Source organism: Physella acuta, unplaced genomic scaffold, assembly GCF_028476545.2.
Source record: "Physella acuta isolate Inbredline_101_S28 unplaced genomic scaffold, ASM2847654v3 ptg001375l, whole genome shotgun sequence".
NCBI lineage: Eukaryota > Metazoa > Mollusca > Gastropoda > Physidae > Physella > Physella acuta.
This window is the reverse complement of record NW_026732890.1, coordinates 200,001-218,901: the sequence shown is the minus strand read 5'-3', so window position 1 is coordinate 218,901 and position 18,901 is coordinate 200,001. Positions and strand designations below refer to the sequence as shown.

The 18,901-nt window shown below is 38.3% G+C and overlaps 1 long non-coding RNA gene across 1 annotated transcript in view; it reads right to left on the bottom strand.

The window, feature by feature from the left end:
• Positions 1–6,590: 6,590 nt before the first annotated feature.
• The window catches only part of LOC131927129 (uncharacterized), a 25,642-nt gene continuing 13,331 nt past the window's right edge, over positions 6,591–18,901 (bottom strand). The window contains exon 3 of the long non-coding RNA XR_009383603.1: positions 6,591–6,655. This is a non-coding gene — a long non-coding RNA (uncharacterized LOC131927129). The remainder of the gene's footprint in view (positions 6,656–18,901) is intronic.

Here is an 18,901-nt window from a genome sequence, read left to right as displayed (position 1 = left end):
AGCACGGTTTGAGAGATTTACTAATTTTTTTTGTGGACGTCTAAATGGGGGGGGGGGGGGGGGTGGGTGGGTAGGTGTCTAAAATTAAAAAAATTTGTGGACGTCATAAATGGATGACCCCATGTATTATTGAATTCTTTAGAAAAATTACTTCCAGACTCAGACCACAAATGTTTTTTTTCTTCAAATCTTTAGTCACAGTGCATCGGAAAGTCGGAACTAGCCAGCCTTACTAGGCACTTACTGAAATACTGGACCGATTATTTTAAGCATTTTTTTCTAAAGAAGCTCTACGTGGAAATTACCATTTACGAACTTCCCACAGAAACTCATACGAGGGGACAGCTTTACTACCAATGTGTAGCATTAGGCATCTGGAAATGTATTATGTCGCGTTTGTTATATATTTATAGTGATATGTTTATGTAAACCGTATACTTTTTTTTAACACATAATGTAAGTTTTACACTTATGCTTTTAGATGATTAATATAGCAGAATACGTCTTTTAATTAGATATTCTAAGTGAATTCTTCTTTTCTTTGTAATTAAACATCTAAATAATCGCCTGTAGTACCACACAAACATACAAAACCCCAGATATTGGAGTTAACATAAAGTCAACACTGAAAAAGGATGTGGGTTAGACGTATTATATCATACACATTTCTATAAATCCAATGCTAACTCAAGATTTAAAACCTAACCCAAACACTTGCTTTACGCGACGTATATGACTCTCCTTGTCAACAGCATGATTAGATATTAATTTTAAAATATTAATTAAAAATATTAATTAAAATAGAATTATAATCGTTGTTTTTTTTCCCTGAATTTCCCAGATGTGCTTTTTTTTCTTACAATAAAACAAAAACGAAACGACGAATGTAAAAAAAAAAGGACAAAGAACTCATCTAATTTTAGCATCCGATTCACAATCACCGATCACACACAAATACTACAATACACGTCTATTTTTAGACTTCATTTTTTTCCACAAACCCACTCCATACATGAAAAGCCTATTGTTTTTCTTTTAAAAAAAGTATGTGCCATTGTGCACGTTCGTCAGGTAGGCGTGGGGCACACGCGTGGAAGATTCACTGAAGGAAACATTCGGTCAAGTGTAAACACACGCTGGGGGAAATCAATCGATGGGCTGTTTTCTGCAGGGTATCGATTGTTGCTTGAATGATGACGCGAAACTGTAGTTTAGCGATCGCTCACCTGCGTCGATGGGTATGATGAAATACATTTTGTGGGAGGGTGGGTATCCGAATGGGCGGGAGAGGTGGAAATTAAATTAAATGGCGGTGGTCTTTCTTGAGATTCGCATATTATTTAAAGAAGGGGGGGGGGGGGGGAAGGGGGTATTAAGGTTTTCGATTACTTGAAGCGGTAATAAAAATCTTGTATTTTTAATCAATAGTATCTTTTTTCTCAGATGAAATCTATCTCATTGGATTACAAAATCAAATCACAAATCAGAAGAATACTGACAGTGGCTTTATTAAATATAAAATACCTTATTGGTTATCGTTTATTTCATCCCTTTGATCCATTGGGTATTTTTGATTCTTTACTCGATACTGTCATGTTTACTGTGATCATTACTTGACAGTGTCATGTTTAATATGACCATTACTCGATACTGTAATGTTTAATATGACCATTACTCGATACTGTCATGTTTAATATGACCATTACTCGATACTGTAATGTTTTAATATGACCATTACTCGATACTGTAATGTTTAATATGACCATTACTCGATACTGTAATGTTTAATATGACCATTACTCGATACTGTAATGTTTAATATGACCATTACTCGATACTGTCATGTTTAATATGACCATTACTCGATACTGTAATGTTTAATATGACCATTACTCGATACTGTCATGTTTAATATGACCATTACTCGATACTGTAATGTTTAATATGACCATTACTCGATACTGTCATGTTTAATATGACCATTACTCGATACTGTCACGTTTAATCTGACCATTACTCGATACTGTAATGTTTAATATGACCATTACTCGATACTGTAATGTTTAATATGACCATTACTCGATACTGTAATGTTTAATATGACCATTACTCGATACTGTCATGTTTAATATGACCATTACTCGATACTGTAATATTTAATATGACCATTACTCGATACTGTAATGTTTAATATGACCATTACTCGATACTGTAATGTTTAATCTGACCATTACTCGATACTGTAATGTTTAATATGACCATTACTCGATACTGTAATGTTTAATCTGACCATTACTCGATACTGTAATGTTTAATATGACCATTACTCGATACTGTAATGTTTAATCTGACCATCACTCGATACTGTCACGTTTAACCCTAGACACAGAAGCGACCAACACCATCTGACCCAAAATTTTACCTTAATCCGTAAACACCGCCCTAGTCATAATCCTTAATCCTATTTTAAATCGCATCCGAAACCAGAGTACTTTTATGGTATCATGCTCTTTAACATTGATCCCTTTTGGGCAATATATTGGACACCGGATGTCGACCGAGAGGGGGGGGGGGGGGCAATCGTAATACATAACACAGATTAGAAGGATAGTTTGAAAATATTGATTTTTAAAAAATCTATAATTTTTGTATGCCGTTTTTTTTTACTCCATCTCTCTCTCTCTCTCCCCCCCCCCCCCCCCTATAAACAACACAGCTAACAAAGACTTCCCGCTGCAGCAATAAAGCCAATCATATCCTCCCGGATGTTTAATAATAGTTATCACGTGACACTATATTTAGCATCAAGCTATGACCTATGAGCTTCTGTAATCAATACCGTAAGTTCGGGTTTTCCCAAAACTGGCTTTATTCAACACACGAAAGTCAGTTTTTGGTATTTTGCCCTAAATTAAATAAACAAGAAACTTTATTTCACGCAAGTATTCATGTTATGTAATTTTCTTAGAATAATAACATTAGAGTAAATAAAAAAATAAAAATAATGTCTAAACCAATTGTATGAAAAAGCTTATGAAACACCCGAGGACATTGTGGTTTCTTTGATTTGTATGCGTACTAAAACTTAGGGCAGTAGAGTCACAATGCGAGATGTGGAAGGTACGTAATGGAGGGGCGTGGGTTGGGGTGATGCAGTTTTAAGGACATTGTTTATAGGAACTTAAAGCATAATTACAAGACACACAAAGAAATAAAAATGTTTAATAAAAAAAATATTTCAAACATTGTTTCACCCGAAATGTTTGTTTATAAATTTTTATAAACAGGAATCTTTCCTCTAATTTGTCATATCGAACAATATAGCGGCGCAAATGCCAAGTTATCACCCAAATTTGAAATACATAAAATGTATGGTATACTTGATTATGTGTTGTGATCCATAAATAAATTGAATTTGTGGTCAGCTTCCGACACTTTATCCGAATTATGTCAAGTACACATTAGGGCTGAGTGGACTCAAGAGCAGTAGAACACTATAAACCCCCTCCTCCCCCCCAAAAAAAAACCCCAACACTTTCCGGGTATAAAGAGAACGTTATCTTAAGAATGTTGTATTCCCTTTCCATCCAACGGAAACGCAGGAAAAACGCAGCATAAATAATAACGGTATAAACAGATTGGAATTGATGATTGATGTGCTGCATTAGTTAAGATTGATAACAGGCCTAAGCTTTCTACCCCCCCCCCACACACACAATGCCAACAAATCAATCACGCTTTAAACAAATCAGGGTTTTTTTTCTTCTACATTATTCTACACCCCCCCCCCCCCCCCCCCAACAATGTACAGTTATTATAACAATGAATCCATTTACCCAAAAGGTAATGACGAAGAAGTAAAAATAAAATTAGCGCTATTTTCTCTGCAATTGACCAACACAAAAAACAAAACAAACGCCCTTCCATGAATCAAATCTCCCATCCGATTACACCAGCAGACGAACAAGGGAGATCACTCTCTGATAAACAGAACATGTCGCAACCAGACGATACAAATTGTGCATGTAGCAGCAGAAATACACAAGCAATGTTTCTTTCAGACATTACTTAGAGGGGGGTGGGTGGGGGTGGGGGAGGGGGGGGGCTAATGCCCCCATCCCCGAACAAAATAGAATTTATAAGGAATATTTACAAGTGTCCGTCGTCGTCGTTCTCCCCCCCCCCCCCCCCCCCCCCCCCCCCCCCAGGAAAATTTCTGTTTGCGCATTTTTCTGAGGTGCGCAAATTTCTGTTTGCGCTTTTTATCTGGTTGCGCAATTTTCTCTTTGTGTAATTTTCTGGTCACCCAGGGGAACATACAGTAACGGTCAATGCCATGTAATAAATGTCAGGGAACATACAGTGAAAATATTTGCTATGTGATGTAAAAGTAAAAAAAAAAAAGTTAAAAATCTTTCCCCCGACCCTAGGGGGGCGCCAAAATGGGTTGGAAAAAAATATTTAAAAGCACATTTTAGTTGCAGTTTTGCCTTATAAATATACAAAAATATATGGGGGGGGGGGGGGCACCAAATTGAAAGTGTGTCCCCGGATGGGGGGGGGGGCGCCAAATTGAAAGTTTGTTTCCGGACGCCGGGAAAGGTTGCTACGCCTTGAGGTGGGGGGGGGGAGAGAGAACACAGTACCTTGATAAATAAGAATTTTTTTTTTTACGGAATATGATCCAAAAAACCCACAGCACAAGAAAGAGTTCACTGTGGACACGGTCCTGTAAACTACGTCCTTATTGATCCGAGCCTCGAATCCCGCAAAGACCGCAACAGCTGCGGCGCGCATAAATTATCGACCCAAATCTCATGAAACAGCATAAATCCTGATTTCTCACCCTTCAGTGATCAAACAGAAGGGAGAAAAAAGTGATTCGTTGAACGTATGCCGGCCTAGTGGAGCGTCAGGAGAAGTTTGTTGCAGCATACATATGCTCTTTTACTGCATCCATATGCTTTATGCAGTATAATATACATCCTACTGCATCCATATGCTTTCCGCAGCATACTTACACAACCAGCATTATAATATACTTCTTACTCAATTTACATGCTATATGCAGCATACTATGCATCCACAGCAAACATAAACTTCCATTAGTATACTATGCTTACATGAACTTGCATATGCTTCTTGAGGAATACTCATATTTCAGATAGCATATATTTTATTCATACAGTATACATACAATTCCTTCAGCATATTTGTGCTACATACATCATACAATGCTTCCTGCAACATACATATTCTCCCTGTATAAAGCATATTCTCCCTACAGCATACATATGCTTTCTGTAACATATTTATTCTTCACACAGCATAAATTTAAGCATAATGCAAGCAGCATGCATAAGCATAAAGCATAACCCGAGAAGATGTAGCAGTATTCAAGTCAAACACACAGCACTCAGTATAAATCTAATTTACGTCTAGATTTTCAAGCCCCGCACTAAAGTACTGGCGACCTCGGTATAACAGGATTCAGTAAAGGAAATCAATAATTTTGAGTTCATCCAGTTTTAAATCGACAGCAGATAGAAATATTGCAGTAATTAAAAAAAAATAAACCGGGAGTGATCTCCCCTAAATTTTCTCGAATATTCTTATATAAAATAACAGGGGATGGGAACTCGGGCTATAGACATGATTTTTAATCCATTTTAAATACTTAATGTTTTAAAAATAGAATAAAATCTCGTAGACAAATTAATTGCACACCAAGTGAACGCCAAATAAAAAAGCGCATAATATTATTAGTACTTTTAAAATTTTATTAGTTTTTTGAGAAATCGGAAGTAGCGTAAAGTATTACTTCCAGTCAACGGAAATTACTCAAAATTTAACAGAAGGTAGAGAATTAGATCTTTTACTTACATGTGAAATTTCATTTATCTATCTGAAATAGTACTCAAGTTATAGGCTTTTGAAAAATTCAAAGTAGAAAAAGTACCACTTCCGGTTATCGGAAATCGCTCAAAGTTGATACGGATCTACGATTTTGATAAAATACTTATATATGAAATTTCATCAACCTAGCTGTAGCGGTACTCAAGTTATCGTGTTTACCACACGGACAGACAGACAGACCACACAGACAGACACACAGACATACGGACAAGAATGAAAAATTATGTTTTTCCGTATCAATGAGGTGTAAAACGTCGAGATTTGTAAAAATCTCGATTTTTTTTTTTGCACGATTACAAGACTTTCTCTATACTTCGTATATACGAGAAAGTAAAAAAGGCAAATAGACAAAATCAGGAAAGAAAAACGAAAAAAAAAAAAAAAAAACTATCTCGCGTGTTCGTCTAGATCTAATAAAATAATATTTCTTAGCCTCGCTGTTTTCATCGATTTTCACTTGACATCAACAATTTATTTTTACGCTAAAAACGCGAACTTCCAATAAACACCTCAAATTTAAACCCCAAGCTAACGCCTCACGTGACGAAAAAAAAATAATTTGCATAATTAATGAGTTACGACACGTAACACGAACAACTCCCATTACGTTCATGAAGTCATAACTTAGCCCTAGGTGACCTGATTCATCTCAATCATTCATTCACAAATAATACAAGTTCGACAAATCTCGCCGACTTACCTCCCTTCCCTTTGGCTATCAAGTTTCGAGCCCGTAAAACTGGAAAAGAAAAGAACAAATATCTATTTATTTTTCATTCAGAAATGCAAATGTTTTAGGAAAAACTTACAAATATGTATTTATTTTTCATTCATTAATGTAAATGTTTTGTAAAAATACAACAATTTTTTTTTTTAATACAAGTGTAGTTATTAGATTAGGCATAATGGTAGAATTATAGAAAAAAAAAATTACAGATTACACATATAGGACTACACAGGGGCGTTAGCGAATTTCTTAAGCGTTGTCGGGGAGAAATGGAGGGAAATACATTTTCCAGGGGGGGGGGGGAGGGGGGGGGGGGGCGGACACTGGTAAAAATGTGTACATTTTCTATATATATTTTATCTCGATATGGCGGTAGTGGTGATGTTGGTGGTGGTGGGGAAAGCGGGGGGGGGGGGGGGGGGGGGTGGAAATGAAAGAAACTCTGATTGCCGCTCCCTCAATTAAAAAAAATAAATTATAGATAATTTTTTTTTATATGTAGTCGTTTACATGTTTGTATATTTGTACATGTGTATGTATATATTTAAATACAGGAATATATTTGTAAAGAAAGCTACATTTTATACAGATATATATATTCACATACACATATGTATGTATATATATATATATATATATATATATATATATATATATATATATATATATATATATATATATATATATATATATATATAAACTTTATACATATATCTACATATAATTTTGGCACCGGCATGCTAACCCGTCGTCAAAAAAAAAAAAAACCCAATAAGCCCTATTGAGCTGCTAAGAATTTTTTATTTCACGGCCACTAGCTGTTAGATCTACACGAATCCCAGGCGACAAATACACTAAACCTCTTAAAGTCACTAACCTACGTAAACCTCTTAAAGTCACTACCCTAGGGGCAGTTTCCCACCATGCCCGTCCGTCAATACAGTACCGCGCCTGTCGTACAATGTCTAAAACGAGACTGAGAACCTAACAAGAAAGATAAAAGTCTGTAAATCTTTTAACAATGGTTAATGGGGAGGTAATCTCCAGCTTAAGCCGGTCCATTTGAGTCCCATTTAGATCAATGGCGGGCTGTTCACATATTGACTAAAGGAATTAAAGGTCAGAGGCATCAAAGAGATTTGTTAAGTACTAGTAGGTTTTCCCGTGCTTGCCCGGGCTGTTTTTTTCTTTTTCGGTGATGTGTTCCTTATGGCGAGAACGTGGTTAAAGAAATTATATGGTGAAAGAAAATAATATTTTTCCCCAAACATTTTAAAACTATGGTAGCCCATATAAAATATACACTATGTACATGTATTGTATCTTTAAAAAAAAAGTAAATACATGTATATTGTTTCATTTAGCTTGTGGAAAAGGGGAGTGGAGGCCGGAGTGGGTGGGGCAGTGTTTCTGCCAGACTTTTTTCTCGGGGGGGGGGGGGTGGGGCCGACTCTGATAAAAGTATATATTTTCTATATAAACTCTATTTCATTCGGGGGGGGGGGGGGGGTAGAGGGTTTTGTATAGGGGGGGGGGGGGGGTATGCCTGAAATAAACTATGGGTGGGGGGGAGTAGGAAATAGGAGGGGTGGGGGTTAAATTCGATGACTAGTTGTGACGGACCTCGAATAGAAATTATTCTATTCGACGATTCTGTAACCAAAGACACATAAAACATGCAATAAACTTTGACGCAACAATACAAAAAAAAAGTTCACAGAAATTTATGAAGAAATTCTTCACGGCCATCGACACATGACGTCACAACCACACCGCCTGCCATTCACGCTCCGCCGCCGTTTTTGAAAGTTGTCTGCTAAAACAAACAGGCCGGTCGTCTGCCAGTTGAACACACGACAGCAGTTAACGGTCCTACAAAAATGGAGCTAGATTTAAAAAAAAAATCTCTCCCCTGTGGCAGAGTGAGGTCACGCGACTTTGTCACGTGTGAACGTCTGGGATGTGGGAGGGGCGGGGTGAGTGCGGTGCAAGACAACATCGGCCCTGGGGCGGTACCCATATGTGATGAAACCCTCTATAGCAGCCTATTGCCATATGTCACTATATGTGTGCTCGCGTCTCACATATGTCACGATGACAAAGAACGACTTTTTGTATGTATACAAAGAAAAATCGAAATCCACGAACTCTGTCATAGTCTATCACGTATTATTAAATCGTTTGCGTTAGTGTGTTAAATTCACGATACATCTGATAGACTTTGTTCTTTTTTCTCTGGGAGGGGGCACAACCACATATGCGCGAGGGTCAAGGCAGAAAAAATGTAAGAAGAAGTAGTGAAAATGTGTCAATGACCTGTTGGGGTCAAGTGAGAGAAAATGTCAAAATGGCCAGTTGGGGTCAAGTGAGAGAAAATGTCGCAATGACCAGTGGTGGTCAAGTCAGTGAAAATGACCAGTCACTACAGACCAGTCAGTGAGAAAGATATTTCTTTTTGTTTACTTGGGCATCCGCTACCAAAACTGATTTACAAAAACCTTTACCGCATCTGTTCCTAACACCCAAGTTACATTTAAAAGGAACTTATAAATAAACCTAATAGGATAAAACGGTATAGCAACGAATGTTTTCTTCTGTCAGTATAGATTAGTTAGGGATTAGGTCAGAATTATTGTTAGTATCAGTATTAGATCTAGGGTTAGTAATACACATCTAGATAATAGATTTATTTCGATCTGCGACGTTTTTAAAAGTACAATGTCATTTTCTATTACATTCAAAATGTCTTTGACGATACGCTTTCAAGCCTAATGGCAAATTCAGGCATAAGTGGCGTAGCTAGGGGAGGGCGGGTGGGGCGGCCGCCAAGGGAGTTGGAATGGGTCGCTACGACTCTGAGATAAAGTATAGTGTATTTGAGTCTATGACCTCTACACGTGAAAGGATTGTGTAGTCAGCTTTTTAACTTTCCCCATCTAGGACCTTAGGGCTGAGTCAACGCAGATCCACCGTCATCTTATAAAGCTGTAACAGGGTAACTAAAACATCTCCACCAAGAACCAACGACACATTACTGAGTAACAAAACGGCGCTAGTTAAACTAAAAATGTGACATGAAATATTTATTGATTTTAAATCTTGAAAGCACAGCTGTGACGCCAATTTAATTTAAGTTTTTTTTTTTTAAAGAATCGTAAAGTTCTGTTTGCTAAACTACTTAATGAATTAGCGGTTCGGTCACGTATGCAGTTCGCGAGATTTAAATTTTCAAGTTTTTTCTATGAGTGGAAAACTAAGTCGGCAAGCTGTCAAACGGGAATGAATATTTGAAGTATAGGCCTTACGTATACTCAGACTTGCTGGTAAAAACAGCAATAGCAATACAAGATGCAAAAAACGCAGGTAGGCTGTGGCGTCACAAGGTGGGGTGTCACCAGGCGGGGGTGGCTGGGGGTGTCGCCCCACCGCCTGCCAACAATTTTGCATTTTAAATTTGGTGTCACTCCTCTCCCCTATATTTTATTATTTTTAACTCGATAAAACATTGTTCTGACGATGAAACACCCACACGAGAAACACCCATGACCCTAGGACGTGTGTAAGGTTGGAAATCCTTACAAAATCCTTACAAAACACAATAAGCCTACTACTCTGAAACAATATGACAACATGAGCTAATCAGGCCTCCATTAATCAGTCAAACAACTTTTTAGACAATGACGGAACAAAGACCAACGACAGTGACGTAACAAAGACCAACGACAGTGACGTAACAAAGACCAACGACAGTGACGTAACAAAGACCAACGACAGTGACGTAACAAAGACCAAAAACAGTGACGTAACAAAGACCAACAACAGTGACGTAACAAAGACCAACGACAGTGACGTAACAAAGACCAACGACAGTGACGTAACAAAGACCAACGACAGTGACGTAACAAAGACCAACGACAGTGACGTAACAAATATCAACGACAATGACGGCAGACGACAGCGACGTAACAAAGACCCATAACTGTGATACGTACCATAATTCAATTACAAATCTTACATAAAAATTTCTATTATAAATATTTATTACACAGTTCCATAAAGAGCCTTTAGTACACGAGCTCTATTATCTGCGGGGCTGGAGAGCAAAGTGTCCCCCCCCCCCCCCCCCGTGAGAAATGAACGCACATGAACTCACACAGCCCAGCACCACGTGATATTTTTGTTTTAGGTGACTGATCTATTCTTGTCCCCGGTGGGAAACACACACCCGATATTAGATACGATTGTGTGTGCGTGTAATTTGAGAGTGGCGTCACAAAGGGGGGAGCTAGGGTGGGGGGGGGGGTGTCAATGATATCTTTACTTTTAGATTGAAATAAATGTGAAGAGAATACGAGGTCCCACCCAGGGAGCACCCCCCACCCCTCCTCCTGATGGAACACGGGTATAATTAATGAGGATTTAGGACAGATTATTAGGGTTCTGGTAGGGTTGCTGGTCTTACTGTAAAGCCGCTAGTTTATGTCAATATAATCAGACGGATTAAAGACAAGGTTAAAATGGGAATTTTGAATAAGCACATAAAGAAACAAGGAAGGATAATTAAAAAACCCACAAGAAATAAAAAAAGAATGCATTAGGAAATCATTTAGAATATTGAATAGGAATCAATACATTGAAATGAATACAGTAACATATTACTTTGAATTGCTTAAATCGATGGCGACACGGAATCTAGCAATACCCTAAGTTTCAAGAGGTCGACCATCGATGACGTCATTATAGTTTTGTTTTTATTTTCATCTCCTTAACTTTTGTTTTGTGTGTTAAAAATCTATACCCCCCCCCCCTTAAATTGAAGTGCTTCCCAAAATAATTATTACCAACATAAATGTTATATCTCGTTAAAAGATTTTCTTCTTCAAAAAAGCACCATAATATATATTACGTCACACGTCCCAGGTTTACAGTAAAACATTTGAACGAGCTTTGAAAACCAAATTTCAGCTTTCAACAAACAAACTTTAGAAAACTTGATTTTATTTTACGTGGAAACTTGGTTAACGCCCAACCTGCCACCCACTAGAGAAATCAATCAATTACGATAATCTCCCACTTAATCTGGTCGTGACGTCACTAATGTTTACAAAAATCCTGACTAACGACACACGCCAGACGTAACACGCAACGGCCGAGCTGCAGCTGACGTTACAGTCACGTGAGCGGCTAAAAATAACTTTTTAAGGTCCAACGCCGGAAAAGACGCCACACAAAGATGGGTTACGTAATTGGTACTTTGCGTTCCCGGCGATAGCACGTGATCGTAATTTATCATTTGATAATTAAATACAGACATCACGAAAGCTGAAGACGTTAATAAATTATTATTTTTTTTGGAAGACAGCGGTGTGTTGCTTCCATGGTTTCTCTTCGACATTTTTTTCCGGAGGGGGGGGGGGGGTCACTTAAAACTTCCGGGGGGGGGGGGGAGTGAAGTGAACTTAATCCGTGGATAGAGCTCTGTTTACTGCATCAGTTTTTAACACATACCGTGCAACAAATAAAACACCATGAAGGCAATGGTTCTACACAGGATATCTATTGATAAATAACACACAAACTATCTAGATCTATTTTGTCTTTCAGAAATCTGCCTGAAACAGAGAGAGGGGGATGCACATCCAGACCCCCACCTCGGACGAATAGATACAATTTGTAATTTATACAGAAAATAGAATTTTAACCATATTGTCATCATCACCCTCCCCTAGAAGATTCAATTGTCGCCCCCCCCCCCCTCATATAGTAAATGTCTTCTTCTATCTACGGTCATAACCTATCTACATCTCATTAAGTGCAACGTTTTTATTTTAATTAAAATTTAGTTTCTACAAAACTAAGAAACAGGAAGTAAAATAAGATTTAAAAGTCTCATTTATACATTCTTTTTCAAGAAAATAATTTTAATAAAAAATAAATTATAAAATGGCGTTTTACTAAAAATTGAAACCGTGAACGTTTGACTTAGCATAAGAGGTCAAGCCAATATTTAGGCATACTGGAGGGCCTAATCAGAGCTGAGCACACGGGAAGCTCAAGTAATATTTGGCCTAATACGAGACCTAACCAGTACTAGGCACATTGGAAATTTTAGCTAGAACTAAGAATACTGGAAGACATAATCAGTCCTAGTCACAGGCTGAATTTGTATTAAACGCTTTGGAAGGCCTAGGTAGCACAAAGCACACATAAGGCCTAACTAGTACAAAGCACACTGGAAGGTTTAATTAGTACAAAGCACACTAGGATGCTTAATTAGCACAAAGCACACTGGAAGACCTAATTAGTACAAAGCACACTGAGAAACCTAAGTAATACTTTACTTGGCTCACTGGCAGGCCTAATTAGTACTAGGCAAACTGGCAGGCCCTAATTAGCATAAGGTACACGGGGAAGCCTAACTGTCACTAATCAGAGATGCATGTCCTACACCCCATTATGTTAATGGCTGGCTAAGTATAGAAATACCTGACAAGCCAAACTGGCAACTGTATTAAAATAAAAACCTCACAGTGCCAGGTAAAGGCAAACAATTTAGGCCATTTGTTTTATTGACTCGAGGGCCCGCGGAGCCGGGGATTGACTTAAACATCCAATTTGTAGGCGGTAATTAATGACAGTCGGACACTGAGTGTTTGGTGATGTTGTGGGGGAGTGGAACTTCCGGTTTCTTTAAAGTCTTGGTAATATGTGCGGGTGGGGGGTGGGGGGGGGGGGGGAGAACCTGTCCACCTATGTTCAACATATTCAGATAAATCTTTCTGGAAATGGAAGGGGTGGGGGGGGGGGAGCTGCTGATTTATATGTCTATGTTCAAAACATATCCAGGTAATTCTTTCTGCAAATGGAGGGGGTGGGGGGGGGGGGTAGGGGGATGGTGATTTATATGTCTAATGTTCAAGACATATTCAAGTAATTCTTTCTGAAAATAAAAAAGGAGGAGAGGGTAAGGTGATTTATACCTGTCCAACTGTATTAAAATCAGGTCATTCTGCTGAAAACGGGTGTGTGGACGTGCTAAAGCTATTTCCTTATATCTCTTCCCTTTCTGATCAAAGGGTCAATGTACCAGACTAGGGTTCCTCTGTTTCCCTGACCTAAGCATATGGAGTGATCGTATGTTCAGCTTACACTTTGATAAGCCGCTTTTTCTTTTCCTGACTTACGTTAGAGCTGGGTGGACTGAAGGCTTAATTTAACACTAGTCTACACTGTGAAACTAATTCTGACCCTTATCATAAATGCATCATCATCTTTTCACTGTTGTGCACAAGACATACACAGAAAGCTCCCTCCACTTTAGTCGGTCTCCGACAATTTACCTGGCAGTCCCCCATGACAGTCCTGCCTCTGCCAGCTGCTTCCTGGCAGTCCCCCATGACAGTCCCGCCTCTGCCAGCTGCTTCCTGGCAGTCCCCCATGACAGTCCCGCCTCTGCCAGCTGCTTCCTGGCAGTCCCCCATGACAGTCCCGCCTCTGCCAGCTGCTTCCTGGCAGTCCCCCATGACAGTCCTGCCTCTGCCAGCTGCTTCCCCGCCGTGCGCCTCCACGTCTCCTTTGACCTTCCATGTTTTCTTTTCCCATGAGGCGTCCAGTTTAGCGCCATTTCTGCCATAGCATGTGGATTCATTCTTAAGACGTCCAATATGCAGCGCCATCGATTCATCCGGAAACTGCTTCCATTTGCATCTCTCCTAGATATATATCATTGAGATGGAGTTAGGCCACGTACGCCTTTTATCATTCGCAGGCAGTTTGGGAAGAGTCGAGTGATCTGCTGGTGGCTGTTGTTACACTCCAGCATTCGCTGCCTTATAGTAGGACGCTAAGGACATTACTTTTGAAAAGTCTGCATTAGGTCTTGGAGATCTTCGATAGCCATGTTTTTTGTATGTGTATAATTGCAAAGGCTTGCTTGTCTTTAGAGATGAGTGTTTTAATAATAAATGCATAATTATGTAGAAACAACATCCCAGAAAACTAACATGAAACGCAGCCAGCTTGTGTTATACTAGTGGTTTGTTTGATATACTTATGATACACTTGTGATACACTTGTGACATATTATGTGATACACTTGTGATATACTTGTGATAAACATGTGATGTACTTGTGATATACTTGTGATACACTTGTGATATATTTCCGATAAATATGTGATATAATTGTGATATGATGTACTTGTGATACGCTAGTGATATACTTGATATAGGACTTGATATAGGCCCCACTTGTGTTGTACTTGTAATATACTTGTGATATACTTGTAATATACTTGTAATATACTTTTAATATACTTGTAATATACTTGTAATATACTTGTAATATACTTGTAATATACTTTTAATATACTTGTGATATACTTGTGATATACTTGTAATATACTTGTAATATACTTGTAATATACTTGTGATATACTTGTAATATACTTGTGATATACTTGTAATATACTTGTGATATACTTCTAATATACTTGTAATATACTTGTGATATACTTGTGATATACTTGTGATATACTTGTGATATACTTGTGTTAAATTAATGTATACCGACCCCACAGCCACAAGGCTGATGTAAATGAACCACACAAAAAACGGCAACAGTTTAAAGCAGAGTTTCTTCCAGGCATCTCTTCGGGGGGGCGAAGCCCCCCCCGAAAAGTTTTTACCGCCCCCCCGAACGAAATGAAATTTATATAGAAAATATATACTTTTAACAGTGTCCGCCCCCCCGAAGAAAGTTTACCGCCCCCCCGAAAATTTCAAGTGCCCCCCCGGAGAAAAAAGTCTGGAAGAAACACTGGTTTAAAGCCATTACCCGCTACACAAAAACTCCCGTCATTACCAATGTCTAGACAAAGCGCAGACTACCCTTGGGATACACAAAAAAAATGTGACCGGAAACACGTTCAATTTTCTGTCGTTGTGTAATAGTGAAAAGAGCAACAGGTTAGGGGAAAAAAGGACACTTAAATTACTCTGGGAAGGGAGGGGGGGGGGGAATTTTTATGCAAATGGGTCAAGGTCACACATAAACAGACGAACCGGTGCGGGTTATAAATATAAATCAACTGACATGGAACCGCTGGTTGTGACGGCTGTTAATGCTGTATCAACCTGCTGGGGGGGGGGGGGGGGGTGGGGGTGGGGGTGGGGGGGGGTGGGGGGGGGGGGGGGGTGGGGGGCACGGGAGATTGTATCCAAAACGGAAGGTTAAGCTTTGTGTACGGACAGTGGTGGCAACGTTTCCTGGGGGGGGGGGGGGGGTTCCAGATCTACATCAAAACACAGCTGGTAGAGTGGGATTAAATGAATGTAATAGTTGCTGTGAGGTGTATGTAATTACAATTGGTGACTGCAGGGAGGTGTATGTAATTACAAATGGTATGTAGTGAAGTGTATGTAATTACAATTGGTAACTGTAGTGAGGTGTATGTAATTACAAATGGTATGTAGTGAAGTGTATGTAATTACAATTGGTGACTGCAGGGAGTTGTATGTAATTACAATTCCTAGCTGCAGTGAGGTGAATGTAATTACCAATGATAGCTGCAGTGAGGTAGATGCAATTACAAATGCTATGTAGTGAGGTGTATGTAATAAGTAATAATAAAAAAACTGATGGTGTTAGTATCATCAGAGATGATATAGTGGCCACTGGACTTTCTACATTTACGTAAACACGTGAACTCTACTTCATCTACTACATCTATCATCTAATCACCATGGTTCTGAGAGAGTGGTGTTCCATGACATACTTTGTTTGGGCTGATGGATTTGAGTGTGTTGTCCGAGTTTGTGTGTGTGTGTGTGTGTATGTATTTGTGTATGTATGTGTGTGTGTGTTGTAAGAGAGAGACGTGGGATAACGAGCTTGACTTTATTATTAAGATGTAATGCTAGTGTAATCCATTCAACCATATCCAAGATCCACACATGTCCAAGATTCACATTCGTCCTTTAAAGACTCATCCATACATCTGGGGGTCTAGTCAACCATCTTAAACTACACCTCTAAGAGATGCATGTACCATATCGACCACCATGTAATGACAACAACACCGGATGAAGTCCTAAAAACATCATCAATAAATAAATCAATGACTTCGCAGGTCGCATTATCTATTCATTAATTAAAAGACAACGTAAAAGAATTAAAAAAAACTACAAGAGAAATTAACTAATGAAATCGTTATTATCACGTGACTAATTAACTCCCACCAATTGACGTTCATTTTTAATTACCCTGACGTCTTAAAATAGGCTTACGTTGTGGCCTGTAACTGCGTGTTTAGCAAAGTCTCACCCAATGAACGGGGCAATTCATTAAATTAAATTAACTTCAGTGTTTAGTCGTACGCAGTAGAAGTACTCGTACTTTCTCACAGATGACGAAAGCTGGTTTGGACACTGTCGTGGACAGCTGTTCAACTTTGTGATCAAAGCGATTCAGGTTTGTATACTGACCAACAGTAGCATCTTTACATACTGAGTTTGCAGCAGCCATAGAAAAAACCCAAAGGTACTATGTACTCTTTCATATAAACAGCAACATGTACTGTGTACTCTATCAAGAAATAAGTACCGAACTTTGTCAGGAGCGTCAATATACCTCCATGAAAAGAGTACCATACACTACACAAATATCTGAGGTAATAAGTTCGACAATGTCACAAAATGTGAATCTTCGTTAAAAGGTCTGTTAGATTACTGATGAAAAATATCAACGTTATACTTAAAACCATAACCCAAGTCCTAACATAGCCTCAAGTCCTAAATCTGGACTTAAATATAAACCTATTACAATACTTCGAACAACCAGACACGCCTATAGTTGGAAGAGTCTAATGTGTTACACTGGTTGTATTATTGCTCAGTACGCTCAACTAATTTTTTGTTAAACAAAACAAAAAAAAAAAAAAGGGGGGGGGGGGGGAGGAGGAGGAGGGAATAACTGAAACTTCTTTAAATCTGCTATAACACACGATATGAAACTATTATTAAAACAGCATGTTTTTTTTTTTTTTAAATAAAATAAAAAGCACAATGTTTTAACGACGCAGTCGGCCCCCCCCCCCTCCCCAACTAATTAACTAGTGAACAAAATCCAGTCAATATTTTCTCAGCTGGTATCGAATTGATGACGAATCGATGCTAGCTGCTCCCCGCCCCTCCCCCACCGTACGTGACCCATATTTTACGTATTCCGTCTTGAGGCGAGGGGGGGGGGGGGAGTGTACAGATTTAGTATTCCAACGAATCGAACCAAATTACAATTACTCTCCACGCTTCGCTGATTATCAATAACAACACTAAGCAGTGAATCAATAAAAAAAGGTGCGTGTATGATTGCTGGCAGGGTAATAAAGTATAGTATACTTTTTTTCTGCTTTTTTAGCTGTTAGGGTATAATTCAAAATGAGATTGGGTCAGGATTAGTAGATAAGCCTAGATTTTTTTTTTGAAAGGTAAAGAAAATAGCTAAGATAGGCATGTCTTCGAAAAGTAAAGTGCAATTAAGTGTAATTAACTAATTAACTAATTTAAGCTAGATACTGAATTCAAGAAAACTTTTTCATTGTTTAACTGTTTTAGGTCGAGTGTTTATCTTAATAATACTTTTAATTATTTTTTTTTGGATATAAAACTAATAATTAAAAATAAATAGGCCTACGATTTTAAAATAAATTTTGAATCAATACTGTAAAATCACGCAAGACACCCACCTCATAACAAGTCGATGTTTTTTTTTTTATTAAATCCTAAAAATAAAAACCAATAATATCAATTTTCCAATCCAGGTTAAACCAAAACTAAAAACTGTGTAAAAATGTTCCAATCCACTATAAATACAATAGTAAAAATAAATTGTTGAGTATCCAGTCCATGTTTTTATTTAATACTCAAAATATAAATGTAAAATATCCAGTCCTTGTCATTTAAAAAAAAATTCTCGTCCAAACTAAACTGGTTATATCTACTACTATAGCGCTTACAAAGAGATGGATAAACACTATCGACTATCGTATTTATACTGGCGAGGGTCCCCAAAACTAGCATGTAAACACGTGATCTGAAGACGGGAGATAAAATTCCCCACGGTTCCGGTCACAGCGGGAATTCTGGGACCGGAACATCCGTCTTTACCCACAGAATGGGCGTATTGATTTTCTTTCATATCCGTTATGGAGAACAAAACAGCTCACAGTTGCTTCTGTGTGCATGTTTAGACGCATATTGA